This window comes from Meles meles, chromosome 3 (assembly GCF_922984935.1).
Source record: "Meles meles chromosome 3, mMelMel3.1 paternal haplotype, whole genome shotgun sequence".
Taxonomy (NCBI): Eukaryota; Metazoa; Chordata; class Mammalia; order Carnivora; family Mustelidae; genus Meles; species Meles meles.
Genome location: NC_060068.1, coordinates 152,360,763 through 152,377,606, shown reverse-complemented (window position 1 = coordinate 152,377,606; position 16,844 = coordinate 152,360,763).

Here is a 16,844-nt window from a genome sequence, read left to right as displayed (position 1 = left end):
CTACCACTTATTTTGCCAACAAAACAAAATAAAACAAAACAATGGGTTTATTTGGGAATAGCAGAGAATTGTAATCTGGGAAGAGCAAGCTCAACAAAACCATAGGTAAGTCCAAAGAATAAAAGTCCACTCTTTCATAGAGGAAAAAGGAACTAGGGAAGACAGTTATAAACAAAAAGGCCATTGGAACAAACTGGGAAATTGGAGCACAGTGGCTTTTTATTGGCTGAGTTATGATAGTTTCTCATTAGGTGGGCTGTTGTCTGTTGCCGAGGAAGAGGAAAAACTTCCTTCCTCCTGCTGGGAGAGTAAAGCAGTATCTAAAGTAATATGGACTTGCAAGGCATGTCTCTCATGCTGGGTCTGCAAGCTCCCCTGGCTGTCTCCCAACTCCTTTCTAAATGAGGTTTCCTTTTGTTAATTTTCACAATAATACATTCTAACATATTCATAAGTATAGACAAATAGATAGAGGATAGATAGATAGATATTGATAGAAGAAAGGAAGGAAAGGAGAAAGACAGCAAGAAAGGCAAGTTGTGCTGACCATTTAATTCTTACTACCAATAATCTGAGTATATTGAACTATTGGGCCCTGTTGTGGAATCTTATATTTGTATGTCATTTTGCCAATCATATTAGGAAAACATGGAAACAGATTTATGCTGCTTTGATGGAAATAATATATTTTAATTTGGGGGGGTTATATTTTAATTTATTTATTTTTTTCAGCGTAACAGTATTCATTGTTTGCACAACACCCAGTGCTCCATGCCAAACGTGTCCTCCCTATTACCCACCACCTGTTCCCCCAACCTCCCACCCCTGACCCTTCAAAACCCTCAGGTTGTTTTTCAGAGTCCATAGTCTCTTATGGTTCGCCTCCCCTTCCAATTTTTTTTTTATAAACATATAATGTATTTTTATCCCCAGGGGTACAGGTCTGTGAATCGACAGGTTTACACACTCCACAGCACTCACGATAGCACATACCCTCCCCAATATCCATAGCCCCCTCCCCCTCTCCCAACCCCACCTCCCCCCAGCAACCCCCAGTTTGTTTTGTGAAATTAAGAGTCATTTATGGTTTGTCTCCCTCCCAATCCCATCTTGTTTCATTTACTCTTCTCCTCTCCCCCTAACCCCCCATGTTGCTTCTCCATGTCCTCATATCAGGGAGATCATATGATAGTTGTCTTTCTCCGATTGACTTATTTCACTAAGCATGATACCCTCTAGTTCCATCCACGTCATTGCAAATGGCAAGATTTCATTTCTTTTGATGGCTGCATAGTATTCCACTGTGTACATATACCACATCTTCTTTATCCATTCATCTGTTGATGGACATCTAGGTTCTTTCCATAGTTTGGCTATTGTAGACATTGCTGCTATAAACATTCGGGTACACGTGCCCCTTTGGATCACTATGTTTGTATCTTTAGGGTAAATACCCAGTAGTGCAATTGCTAGGTCATAAGGTAGTTCTATTTTCAACATTTTGAGGAACCTCCATGTTGTTTTCCAGAGTGGTTGCACCAGCTTGCATTCCCACCAACAGTGGAGGAGGGTTCCCCTTTCTCCACATCCTCTCCAGCATCTGTCATTTCCTGACTTGTTAATTTTAGCCATTCTGACTGGTGTGAGGTGATATCTCATTGTGGTTTTGATTTGTATTTCCCTGATGCCGAGTGACGTGGAGCACTTTTTCATGTGTCTGTTGGCCATCTGGATGTCTTCTTTGCAGAAATGTCTGTTCATGTCCTCTGCCCATTTCTTGATTGGATTGTTTGCTCTTTGGGTGTTGAGTTTGCTAAGTTCCTTATAGATTTTGGATACTAGCCCTTTATCTGATATGTCGTTTGCAAATATCTTCTCCCATTCTGTCAGTTGTCTTTTGGTTTTGTTAACTGTTTCCTTTGCTGTGCAAAAGCTTTTGCTTTTGATCTTGATGAAATCCCAATAGTTCATTTTTGCCCTTGCTTCCCTTGCCTTTGCCGTTGTTCCTAGGAAGATGTTGCTGCGGCTGAGGTCGAAGAGGTTGCTGCCTGCATTCTCCTCAAGGATTTTGATGGATTCCTTTCTCACATTGAGGTCCTTCATCCATTTGGAGTCTATTTTCGTGTGTGGTGTAAGGAAGTGGTCCAATTTCATTTTTCTGCATCTGGCTGTACAATTTTCCCAGTACCATTTATTGAAGAGGCTGTCTTTTTTCCATTGGACATTCTTTCCTGCTTTGTCGAAGATGAGTTGACCATAGAGTTGAGGGTCTATTTCTGGGCTCTCTATTCTGTTCCACTGATCTATGTGTCTGTTTTTATGCCAGTACCATGATGTCTTGATGATGACAGCTTTGTAATAGAGCTTGAAGTCCGGAATTGTGATGCCACCAACTTTGGCTTTCTTTTTCAATATTCCTTTGGCTATTCGAGGTCTTTTCTGGTTCCATATAAATTTTAGGATTATTTGTTCCATTTCTTTGAAAAAATGGATGGTATTTTGATAGGGATTGCATTAAATGTGTAGATTGCTTTAGGTAGCATAGACATTTTCACAATATTTATTCTTCCAATCCAGGAGCATGGAACATTTTTCCATTTCTTTGTGTCTTCCTCATTTTCTTTCATGAGTACTTTATAATTTTCTGGGTATAGAGTCTTAGCCTCTTTGGTTAGGTTTATTCCTAGGTATCTTATAGTTTTGAGTGCATTTGTAAATGGGATTGACTCCTTTGTCTTTCTTCTGTCTTGTTGTTGGTGTAGAGAAATGCAACTGATTTCTGTGCATTGACTTTATATCCTGACACTGTACTGAATTCCTGTACAAGTTCTAGCAGTTTTGGAGTGGAGTCTTTTGGGTTTTCCACATATAGTATCATATCATCTGTGAAGAGTGATAGTTTGACTTCTTCTTTGCCGATTTGGACGCCTTTAATTTCTTTTTGTTGTCTGATTGCTGAGGCTAGGACTTCTAGTACTGTGTTGAATAGCAGTGGTGATAATGGACATCCCTGCCGTGTTCCTGACCTTAGCGGAAAAGCTTTCAGTTTTTCTCCATTGAGAATGATATTTGCGGTGGGTTTTTCATAGATAGCTTTGATAATATTGAGGTATGTGTCCTCTATCCCTACACTTTGAAGAGTTTGATCAGGAAGGGATGCTGTACTTTGTCAAATGCTTTTTCAGCATCTACTGAGAGTATCATATGGTTCTTGTTCTTTCTTTTATTAATGTGTTCTATCACATTGGTTGATTTGTGGATGTTGAACCAACCCTGCAGCCCTGGAATAAATCCCACTTGATCGTGGTGAATAATCCTTTTAATGTACTGTAGAATCCTATTGGCTAGTATTTTGGTGAGAATTTTCGCATCTGTGTTCATCAAGGATATTGGTTTGTAATTCTCTTTCTTGATGGGATCCTTGTCTGGCTTTGGGATCAAGGTGATGCTGGCCTCATAAAATGAGTTTGGAAGTTTTCCTTCCATTTCTATTTTTTGGAAAAGTTTCAGGAGAATAGGAATGAGTTCTTCTTTAAATGTTTGGTAGAATTCCCCTGGGAAGCCATCTGGCCCTGGGCTTTTGTTTGTTTGGAGATTTTTGATGACTGTTTCAATCTCCTTACTGGTTATGGGCCTGTTCAGGTTTTCTATTTCTTCCTGGTTCAGTTGTGGTAGTTTATATGTCTCTAGGAATGCATCCATTTCTTCCAGATTGTCCAATTTGTTGGCGTAGAGTTGCTCATAGTATGTTTTTATAATTGTCTGTATTTCTTTGGTGTTAGTTGTGATCTCTCCTCTTTCATTCATGATTTTATTGATTTGGGTCCTTTCTCTTTTCTTTTTGATGAGTCTGGCCAGGGGTTTATCAATCTTATTGATTCTTTCAAACAACCAGCTCCTAGTTTCATTGATTTTTTCTATTTTTTTTTTTTTTTTTTGGTTTCTATTTCATTGATTTCTGCTCTGATCTTTATGATTTCTCTTCTCCTGCTGGGTTTAGGGTTTCTTTCTTGTTCTTTCTCCAGCTCCTTTACGTGTAGGGTTAGGTTGTGTACTTGAGACCTTTCTTGTTTCTTGAGAAAGGCTTGTACCGCTATATATTTTCCTCTCAGGACTGCCTTTGCTGTGTCCCACAGATTTTGAACCGTTGTGTTTTCATTATCATTTGTTTCCATGAATTTTTTCAATTCTTCTTTAATTTCCTCGTTGACCCATTCATTCTTTAGAAGGATGCTGTTTAGTCTCCATGTATTTGGGTTCTTTCCAGCTTTCCTCTTGTGATTGAGTTCTAGCTTCAGAACATTGTGGTCTGAAAATATGCAGGGAATGATCCTAATCTTTTGATACCGGTTGAGACCTGATTTGTGACCCAGGATGTGATCTATTCTGGAGAAGGTTCCATGCGCACTAGAGAAGAATGTGTATTCTGTTGCTTTGGGATGAAATGTTCTGAATATATCTGTGATGTCCATCTGGTCCACTGTGTCATTTAAGGCCTTTATTTCCTTGTTGATCTTTTGCTTGGATGATCTGTCCATTTCAGTGAGGGGAGTGTTAAAGTCCCCTACTATTGGGGCACTTGGGTGGCTCAGTGGGTTAAGCCGCTGCCTTCAGCTCTGGTCATGATCTCAGGATCCTGGGATCGAGTCCCACATCGGGCTTTCTGCTCAGTGGCAAGCCTGCTTCCCTCTCTCTCTCTCTCTGCTTGCCTCTCTATCTACTTGTGGTCTCTCTCTGTCAAATAAATAAATAAAATCTTTAAAAAAAAAAGTCCCCTACTATTATTGTATTATTATTGATGTGTTTCTTTGATTTTGTTATTAATTGGTTTATATATTTGGCTGCTCCCACGTTAGGGGCATAGATATATTTTAATTTTTAAAATTTTTTATTTTTAAAAGATTTTATTTGTTGTTTGTTTATTTATTTGTTTATTTGACAGAGCAAGTGTGCAAGTGGTGTGGAGGTTGTCAGGAACAGAGAAGGGAGGGAGAGGGGGAAAGAGTCCTAAGAAGACTCCATTCTGAGCATGGGTCCTAATGCAGGGCTCCATCCCTGAGCTCATGATCTGAACCAAAACCAAGAGTGGGATGCTTGATGGATGGAACCATCCAGGCACCCCTAAACTAAGGTACTTTTTAAGACTAAAAAGGTTACTTGATGTTATGTTACTGTAAGGGATACATTTAGAAAGAAGTTTCAGTGAAAGAACACTAGCTTGAAAGCAAAATGTTTTAGTCATGTCTTTGGTACTTATTTACTCTGAGAACTTGACAAATTACTATGTGTTTTTTATCTGATTTTATTGATAGCAGATTGCTATTTTTTTAACTATTATTTGAGCCTTAATCGCTTAACAGGTGAAATAAAAGTATTAACATCCACACCGTCTTCTGATACTTTCTAGTTTGATAAAATGAAAATCAAATCAGATAAGGAAAACAAAATATCCTGTAAACTATAAAATACTATGGAAATGTTTTATTCTCTCCACTCACTTAGCCATTTAATAGAAAAATTAAAACACATTTATTTAGCATATTAACAAATAGTATCCCCCAGAGCTCTCAGAAGTTTCTTAGGCATCCATGGCAATGTTTATTTTTTAATAAATAAAATAATTGTTTATTTTTTAATAAATTTATTTATTTAATTTATAAATTTAATTTAACTTATAAAATAAATAAATTTATTTTTTAATAAATAAATACTTTTTAATAAATAAAATTTAAAAATTTTTTATAATGCTCTTCTGGGAATTTTATTATAAAGAAACAATTATCGAACACATTTCCTTTCTTAGTCTTCTCTCTGGGGGCAAGATGCAGTAAAGGTTATATTGATATATATAGAAAGCAAACATTTTAAAAATGGAGTACTTTGAATCCACACGAAACGAAAATCCTTTAGAAACTGATACATTTTGTTAAATACTTTATTGCTATGTTCCTATCAAACAATGTGTTTCTCCAGACTTAATGTTTTACTTCAAGGAAAACTAACAATTACACATTTGAATACATTTGTTTTATTCTAAATATTTTTGAAGAGGATAAAAAATTAAACTTGTAAGTTCTCCTTCACTTGGAGAATTTAATTTATGGCAAAGAATGGTGAAACAGAACTATCTAAATGTGTTCTCACCACTACTTGCTCTACTTTCAAACATGTTTGTCTCTCATGGTCACTTGGATTATTGCATTCTGACTGACGCATACTTTATGGGAAATCAAGGGTTAAATCACAGCTGGTAAGTCAGTTGCCTTTTGAAATCCTCTGACCTGAAACGTCTATCTACTTGAGGTAGTACACATAAAATTGAAAATCACAAGTGTATTTAAGTTTCTCATAGTGCTATGAACAATCCAAAGTGTTGGTATGTATCAGAGCAGGCATTATTGTGCCCGTTTCACAGAAGGCTCTTCCTTGTCATCTAGATGCTGGTCTGATGGGTTCTCAAAATAGCACAAGAGAATTTCAGAGGGCAATGAGTCAGATTTTCCAGAGTCTTCTTGGTAACAGGCTACCATTCACTAGCTGTGTGACATTGAGTTAATTCACATCTTTAAAACAAATAGATTAGAAGATGATTACTAAGATCTCCTTCAACTTTAAAAATTTACCTACTAATTAAATTGTAAACCTTATTCTACATGATAAAATCAAATATGCTCTCATGGCTATAAGTGGTCCACTGAAAATTTTGAGTAAAACATCAAACTCAATCCCATGGCACTCAATACTCTTTAAAAACAGTTTCTTGGGGTGCCTGGTGGTTCGGTGGTTAAGCAACCACCTTTGGCTCAGATCATGATCCTGCAGTCCTGGGGAGTCTGATGTGGAGATTGATCCCAGGACCCTGAGATCATGACCTGAGCCAAAGGCAGAGGCTTATGCCACTGAGCCACCCAGGTGCCCCTGTGATACATTTTCAAGTAAGTTGCTGATATCTGTACCCTTCACCCCCAAACACTTCAGGATGTATATCATTTACTAGGGTTCAATGTTGTTTATGGTTCTTTCTTTTTTTAGTTTAAATTGCCATGCAGTGAATTGCACAAATCTTAAGTGTACCATGTGATACATTTTGATAAATATGAATACCTATACAACTCAAAGATTTGTCATGATAAAGAATATCGTCATTCCTCCAGAAAGTTTTCTTGTATCCCTTCCTGGTCAATCCTTTTGTGTATCTCCCAAAGACAACTACTGTTTTAATTATTTTTCACACCAGAGATTAGCTTTACCTATTATAGAACTTCATATAAACAAAACAATAAAGTATGTACATTTCTGGGTAAGGTATCTTTTGCTCATCAAATTTTTTCAGGTACATCATTGTTTTATGTGTTGGTAGTTTGTTCCTTCCTTTTGCTTACTAGTGTTCCACTGGCTGGGTACACCAGAGTTTATCTAGTTTTTTTCATGAACACTTAGGCTGCTTCCAGTTTTTGTCTAACATAAATAAAGCCGTTCGCTATGAACATTCATTTTAGGTCTTTGTGAACATATGTTTTAATTTCTGTTTGGTGACTATCTGGGAGTAGGATTGCAGAGTTATAGGGTAAAGTGTATGTCTAGTTTTATGAGAATCTACCAAAAGTTTTCCTAAGATTTTTGTACAGTTTTACACTCCAACTAACAGGGTTTGAGAATTCTAATATAATATACTCACAAACACTTTATGTCTTTTTAAATTTTAGGCATTCTAATAGGTGTGTAGTCACATCTTACGTGATCTTAATTTCTCTGAAGACTAAAATGTAGGTGACCTCTCCAGAAATATATAGGCCTTTGTCATATACATAATTTGTGAATATTTTCTCCTGGGATTTGGCTTGCCTTCTCATTTTTATTGTGTTTTTTTGATGAACAAAGGTTTTTTTAATTTTGATGGAGAGTAATTTATTCATCTTAAAAGTAAAATAATTTTTCGGGGCACCTGGGTGGCTCAGTGGGTTAAGCCTCTGCCTTTGGCTCAGGTCATGATCTCAGGGTCCTTGGATCAAGCCCCGCATCAGGCTCTCTGCTCAGCAGGGAGCCTGCCTCCCCACTCCCCTTTGCCTGCCTCTCTACCTTCTTGTGATCCCTCTCTCTGTCATAAATAAAGAAAATCTTAAAAAAAAATTTCTTTTCTTTTATGGTTATTGATTATTGTGCCCCTTTAAAAAACCTTTGCTTTCTTCCAATCTTAAAGACCTTCTGTTTTCTTCTAAAAACATCATTACTCTTTTGCTTTTTATGTTTATGGTATCTAATACAGATATCCAGTTCTTCCAGCACCATTTGTAGAAAAGACTTTCCTTTCTGCGGTGCATTGCTTTAATGCCTTAGTAGACTCTGATAAGGGTGGGCCTGTTTCAGGGCTCTTTATTGTTTCACTGATTTATGCTAGGATTATTCTGCCGTGATTACTGCATGTTTATGGTAGGCCTTGAAGTAAGGTTGCATAAATGCTTTTCTTCTTTTAAAAGATTATTTTGTCAGGCTGTCTAGATGGTTCAGTTGCTTGGGCATCTGACTCGATTTCAGCTCAGGTCATGATCTCAGGGTCGTGGGATCAAGCCCTGGGTCAGGCTCCACACTCTGCAAGGAGTCTGCTTGGGGTTTTCTCTCTTCCTTTCCTTTACCCTCTCCCCTTCACTCTGGTGCATTCTTTCTCTCTCTCTCTCTCTTGCTCTAAAATAAATAATATAAATAAATAAATAAATAAATAAACCTTTTTAAAAAAAAAAGATTGTTTGCTTATTCTAGGTCCTTTTAATTTCTATGTAAATTTTAATTTCTATGTAAATTAATTTCTATGTAAATGTAGAAAATGTAATTTCTATGTAAATTTCTACGTAAAATAGAATCAGATTATCAGTTTCTACTAAAAAAGCCTGATGGGATTATGATGGTTTATCTCAAATCTATAAATTAATTTGAGAAATATTGATACTTGAGCAGTATTGAATCTTCCCATTCATGGACACAGTATTTTTCTTTGTCTCAGAAACTTTCAGAAGAATGAGTGGTCATTACATCTATTTTTAGAAATGAATGAGTAATGAAAATGAAAGGCACAATAGGCAACAGCAGGGGAAAATGGGTAGAGAAAGGGAAAGTTAGAAAATGTTGGCGTGGCTTCTATGATGTATTTAGACCATACGCAATTCTTATGGAACAAACGTTCAAAGACCTTGAGAAAGCTCTATAATTGGAGTACTTTAGGTACAATGGAAAGCCAAATCTACATAGCAGTAACCATCTTGTTATGTCAGTGGCCTATCAGAGCCACTCTATGTGTATGCAGTTCATATGTAAGATAAAGGAATGATGAGTAAAATAAAATTTCTAGAAACTAATTCTAGTCTTATCCTTTAAAAAAAATGCTAAGATTATGCTTACAATTAGGTTTCTGTTTGGAAGTTAATAATTATATTAACTATATAATATATAATTATCTCGTGCCCGCTGCTATTATAGCAAAACCAGATCTACTGCTGGCTTGACTAATGAGGAACAATGCTGGTCAATGAAGGTACTGACTGAACTGAATTCCTTTCCTGATATTTCTGTTTCCTACAGCATACTAAGTCATGAGGATACATTATGTTATTAACACTATATATCAGTTGAAGTTTTTATTATCTCTGTAAGCCTGGTAATGGAAGTTTATTAAGATAACTTAATATAAAGAAAACCAACATTTTTGAAGTGAAAAAAATGACTTCATAGTGGTTTCAAATTATCTACAAGATAGTCCTTAACTAATAAAGTTAAATGAAAATTAAGCAACAACTGACATATCAGTAATGCTCTCTGTTCTCTGAGTTTCCACTGTGTATCTCACACACACACACATACACACACACACACACACACACACATTTTAAAAAAAATCAATTTAACAGAATACTAGTACAGAAAGTTTAAGTGGTTTGGCTGACTCACAAAGTAAATTTGTATTAGGACTTCCTGGATTTAATACGACATATTTCTATATACTCTACGGTTTCCTGAGTAATCTTAGCAGGTGGTTGAAAGGAAATGTGTGAATGCTTGTATCGGCCACCCTCTTCTGTATTGCTATATTAATTGGATTTAAAAAAAATTTTTTTTTTAAAGATTTTATTTATTTATTTGACAGAGAGAGATCACAAGTAGGCAGAGAGGCAGGCAGAGAGAGAGGAGGAGGCAGGCTCCCCGCGGAGCAGAGACCATGTCTAAACCAAACCCAGAAAAGCTTTATCAGGTTTTTGGGGATAAGGTTTCTTTTTAACTAAACATTCTAAAATTATAAGTTAACAGTAGAATGCTAAAGCACTACAACTTTTTGTAAATTGTTTTGAATCAGCTTCTAGAAGTCAAGTGGGACCTCCCATTCTTCACAGGAATGCTTTGTCCCAACTCTGAAGCAGGTTTTCTATCTGTATCTGTATTCCATTTTAATCCTTTCCATGTGTGTAACAGAAGCACAGCACCCTTTAAAATGTAGAGATATTCTAACAGTACCTGATTTAATATGCCCTTTAGCTTCTGTTTGGTGAAATTGTCTTTTATTGGTCATTCCTCACATCACATAATGACTTGTTCCATTTACCATACTAAAAGAGTGAAAAATACACAAGTTATATATTTTCTTCTCTAGACTATGCATGAAATGCTACATTAAAAAAAAAAAAAAACAAACCCCAAACCATGAAATCTGTGGCTTCTTTTAAGTGTTATAATATCTGTCCACTATAGGAAACTGAAAACCAGAGATATGTGGTAACCCACATAGATAATTAATACTTAGCTCAAGTTACAATTCAGCTGGGTCTTCTGGCTTCTGGCTTCTAAAGCAACATTGCTTGCATGACAGGAGAAAGAGCAACTGTCTTTTACTGTCAAAATGGGGTAAGCAGCCATCAAGAGGATCACAACCATACCAATCTGGTACCAAACACATTGCTCCCTGACCCCTTGTATGACAGCAACCTTACCAGTGTCAATTACCCAAGCCAAAATATTAACTCATCTTTTGCCAGGTGGTCCTGCATATCAATAAAACTTAGCAAGAGTCAACTACCTCCATAGTCTGTATAGATACTCTCTCTGCTTTGTTTCTCAAAAGCCTGATAATATAATACTAGCTAGTGAATTCTCCTCCAACACTATTGCATCCCAGTTCACCAGTGCAAGGTTTAACAATGACTTTACCATCTTCTACTAGGGGCTGAGTCCATATACCACCAGCGATTGAGATCTGACTGCGCACCAACTGGTAAATGGTCGAGTTCCAAAATTCCATCCTACCATCTGTGTTCTTGAATTATTAGTAATATGAAATTCTACAGAGTTGGATTCCTGGGGAATAATCTTGAGATCAACACCCATGGAAGGAAAGATAAAAAGCAGGAGGACTAAGCAGCAAGAGTAGTTGATTTCGTTTCCATGAGGGCTTCAGGTAATTCTGCAGAGTGTTCCGATGTCAGGAAAAGGGAACTGGCATTTATACCCCCACACCAGTTAATTATTAGGTGCGGCCACCTGGAAGGAAGCATGTCTCTTCAGCTGAGGCAATTCTGCAGGGGTTGACACCTAAACATTTTCTACCAGCAGTGGGTGAACGAATCTTTCATTCCTGAAGGGCAAGTGCATGGTGCATCACGGTGGCCACCATATTTCCTTTGAAAATTCACAATTTATCACTTTTATGTCATTTTATCTATTTATTTATATTACCCTACCTACTAGATGGAAGGCACCTTGAAGATAAGATGGTGATCTTTTCAATTTTGATCTGCTTGGTAATATCAGTTGTTCAGTTCTATATTTGTGTTATTATTATACTGCATGAATGCATGGCCTTTTCTCTTTCCTAAAATCCTTTGACTAAATCAACCATTTCTACTGATACAAGGTCAAACTTGCCAACAATTGGTTTATGTGACCCTTTTCTTCCTTCTTTATATCTATATCTATATCTATATCTATATATATAAAGGCTTTATATATAGAGAGAGATATAGATATAGATATAGATATAGATATAGATAGATATATAGATAGATCTATATAGATATAGATATAGATAGATATAGATAGATAGATATCTATCTATATATAAAGGCTTTATATATATATATATATATATAGATATATAGATATATAGATATATAGATATAGATATAGGGGCTTGAAATCACAGCCCTGAGACCAAGCCTTGAGCTGAGATCAAGAGTCAGATGCTTAACTGTTTGATAAGACACCTGCTCACTCAGGTGTCCCTTTTTTTTTCTTCTTTTGCTGGTTATTTTGTACTCTGTTTTAAAGATACAGCTGTGCTATCAAGTTCTTCTTCCATCCTTGCTCAGCTCTGGCTATATCCAGAAATCCCTCCCTTGTTTTCTATTCTGCTACCACTTACCCTGTACTGAGTCTCTTGCAAGAAACTAGTCTTGCTCTGAGTCACATCATCCAAATATTATACTTAGTAGAGTCATCCATACAGAACATGGCCAATAAATACATGTTAAGACAGTTTATAAGGTTTTAAATATTTTACTTTTAATAGATGTCTAAAGTTTCTTTTTTTTAAAAAGATTTTATTTATTTATTTGACAGAGAGAGATCACAAGTAGACAGAGAGGCAGGCAGAGAGAGAGGGAAGCAGGCTCGCCGCTGAGCAGAGAGCCCGATGCGGGACTCGATCCCAGGACCCTGAGATCATGACCTGAGCCGAAGGCAGCGGCTTAACCCACTGAGCCACCCAGGCGCCCCAAGATGTCTAAAGTTTCTATTAGCTCATTTTATCATTGTGTGCATGTGTATGTGTGTGTGTGTAAATTATGGAAAAGATAAAATCTAAATTGACAGAAGAGATCATCTGGACTTTATCTTTAATTACTTCTCCATCTCAGCATGAAGATTTGTCTATGCTGGATATCCAGAACTTCTGTTTATTGATCTACATGATGGAATATCCAATGCATTAGAGACTTTGTCCAACACTGATGAATAAAGTAATCAGGTCACCAGGTGATCATGCCCTTAGCAACCAAAAGTACATACTGCCCTCTTATGAACCCACAATTCCTTCAGAACAATCTGCTTATGGTAGATGAACAAGGAAAAGAAAGGTAAACTTTTATAATGTCAAGCTTATGTTTATAAATATGAATCAATTCTTGCTAAACCAGAATGAATTGAACATTTGCCCAAAACTTGAAGAAGAAAAAAGAAAGAAAACTACATGTAAACACACCATATGGAGTTCTGGCATTCTTTTAATTTTGACAAAGTAGTAGACAGTGTTCCCATAAGACTGTTCAAACAGAGACATTATTTACTCTACACTGGTTCTTTAAAACTGTGTCGTTTTTCATTTGTATATTCTGCTGGGGTTCATCAGTCATAGCTTGGTAAGATGACAGATCTTTAGCAATGTGCACTCCCTGAGGAAGTCAGCTAATAGTTGATGGGATTATATGCTTAGTGAGCTGAAGGTTGACAATATTTCATTATGTCAACAACAACATTTACAGAAATAAGGCTTGAGTAAGTGCAGGTAGCAATGTTCCCTTTAAGGAAATTGAGAATATGAACTCTTTTTCTGTGGAGAATCAATAATATAAGAATATTTATTACTATACTATGATAGAATGTCTATATGCATGGGCTCCTAAGTTAATAAACATCTTAATAATATTCTTCAAAACTCAAAGTGTATAGAGCTATGGAACTAAAGATGGGGAAGTAAATCTGATTGTTAAAATGAATCAGGATATAGAAGTGGTTAGTGGTTCTCTATTTAGCTGCTTTGTGTCCTATATAGATGGCCATTTCTGTTATTTTGAAAATTGACTTGTTATTGCTTTAATTACAAATTCAAAGAAGAAATTGCAGCAATACAGAAAAATAAAAGGTTAAAAAATTCCCATATTTCTCCAGCTAGAACTAATCATGACAGATATGAGGTGGACATTATTCCAAGCATCTCTGAGTATATGGAGAGAAGGATTGATTGGCTCATGAGTAAAGGTAACTTTTATAAAAATAAAATCACACTTTGTATGCTATTTTTAACAAAAAGTATTAAAATGTATTTTTAAATTACATTTAACAGAATGAAAGAAACCAAACTGAAAATGAAGGAAATGGTGAAGCTCAGATTCTTTTTTTTTTTAAATTTCAGAAGATTAAAGTTTCCCCAGAAAGAATAAAAAAATGAAAAATTTTAAAACACATTTTTTATTTTTCTTTTTAAATACCAATTATTACCAATTGTCTCCTTGCTCTGGAAGTAAAGTAAATTAGTACACTCTACAATTTTTCTACCTATTTATTATTCTTAGATTTGTTAATTATACTATTAAGTTGCTATGTTATGTAAGTCCCATGGTTTTTTATTCTTAAATCTGCATTCAAATGCTCAACACTGGTATTTTAGCAAAATTATCATCAGATAATTTAAGTGGTTTTTTTTATCTTTTCTGTCTAGATTTGGTTATCAATAATTTTCTTAAGATTTTATTTATTCATTTGAGAGAGACAGAGGCAGAGAGAATCAAGCAGGGGAAGAGGCAGAGGGAAAGGGAGAAGCAGGCTCCACGCTGAGCAGGGAACCAGACGTGGGGCTTGATCCCAGGACCTAAAAATCATGAACTGAGCTGAAGGCAGATGCCCAACCATCTGAGCCACCTAAGCATCCCTCAAGTTTTTTAATCAATCAATTTTTGAAAGAAAGGATTTTGAGTGCTATATATCCTCAACTTTTTCATGCTTGAGAATATCTGTAATTTTATTAATAACTCTGGGACTTAGTGAAGAACAATGCTAGGTGTAAATTTCTTGTTATTCTTTCTATTTCTTAGACTTTCATAAGTAGAGATACAGCTTTATTGTTCTTTGGTAGGATATCATGGTAGAAAGATGTTTAAGGCCACCCTAATTTCCTCCTTGTATAAGCTACTCAAATTTCCATCTGTATACTTAAATAAATTATGATTTTCTAAGCTATGAATCATACAAACACATATTTATCTCTTTTCATATACTTATGTGTGACCTATAAATTCATTTCAAAAAGTTTTGTAGCTATTGTAGCATTGAATGGTTTTAAAGAACACCAGTTACAGTTATATTGGGTGGTCTTTGTCCTTCATTTCCATCGTTTTTCTCTTGATGAATTTCATTTGTCTCTATTTCATACTTTCTCTACATTTATTGCAATGATTCTTCTACCCAGATAATTAAAATTGAGCTCTTCTATTCTCTTAGATGCTATTCAATTTACTGGTTTATAATAATGCCATTTTAATTTTTGATTTTTTCAATAATATTTATTTTAATGTTATTCTTATTATTAATAACTGTTATTTTAAATAATCTTATCTTTTAATTTTTTTTCCTCAAAATTTATGCTTCACTAAATTCTCCTTTAATATGGGGCAGTCAAGGAGGTTTCCTTATGCTGCTTATATTAGAATTTCTTCCAGGCCGAGTTCTTCATCTATCTTTTGCTTAATATGTTACCTATTTTTGCTATAAAATATTCGTGTTTGCAGTGACAATTCTTTATATCTTTCTCACCCAAACATTCCATTTACTTTTATTTTATTTTGATGACTTCTCCTTGACTCTTTTACTGCCTTTCTAAGATCCTGAACATGGAATATGAAGAAAAAATGCTGCCTTCCAAACACTTCAACTTGGGGCACCTGGGTGGCTCAGTGAGTTAAGCCTCTGCCTTCAGCTCAGGTCATGATCTCAGGGTCCTGGGATCGAGCCCCACATCTGGGTTTCTGTTCAGCAGGGAGCCTGCTTCCCCCTCTCTCTCTGCCTGCCTCTTGCCTACTTGTGATCTCTGTCTGTCAAATAAATAAATAAAATCTTTTTAAAAAGTAAAATAAAAATAAACACTTCACTCAAGCCTGAAGGTACAGGATTGGAAGATTATCTGGAATGTTGTGCTGTCTTTGTTGAGGACTTGAAATTTTCTTGTTCTTTACTATTTTGTTGAGAGTTCCCAGTTAATGTTATGGGTTGCATTATCTTCCAAAAGATGTTGAAGTCCTAACCCTCAGTCCATGTGAATGTGACCTTATTTAGAAACCTATTTCAAATGATCAAGTTAAGACAAAGTTATTAGGGTGGGGTCTAATCCGATGTGACTCTATCCTTATAAACAGGGAAATTTGGACATAGTGACAGACATGTATATAGGAATGACGTCATGTGATTATGAAGGTCAAGATCAGGGCAAAGCACCTACAAGTCAAAAAATACCAGTGATTGCCAAACAACACAAGAAAGTAGAAGAGTGCATGGAATAGATTCTTCCTCAGAGTCCTCAGGAGGAACTAAACCTGCTGACACTTGGAGCTCAGATTTTGAGCCTCCAGAGCTGTGAGACAATAAATGTCTATTGTTTATGCCACTGCTTGGGGCACATTGTATGACAGTTCTAGAAAGCTGACAGATCTAGTTGGGAGTGTTTCTTTTTCTCATGGGGAGAAAAGGCATTCAGTTTTGGCTCATTGTCCCAATTCAACTTAAAGGTCTGAATCTTTAGGATTTTTTTTTTTTTTAAACAGAGTAGGGATAAGAATAATTATGTCCTTTTGTTGTTGTGGTTAATTCTTCTTACATGAAGATAGGAAACTTTACCTGGAGTCTTCTCTTTATGTCTTACCTCATTCTTGAGAGTAGTATTCCTTCATTTATTCTCAAAAGCTCATTAAGCCTAGACACAGAAATTTAATTAACATAGATTCAACCTAAATCCTTTATCTGGACTCACGGTTTGGCTTTGAATGCTCTTGAAGGAAAAGATGTCGATGTGGTCTTGAATGTGGCAAGTCTTATGCCAA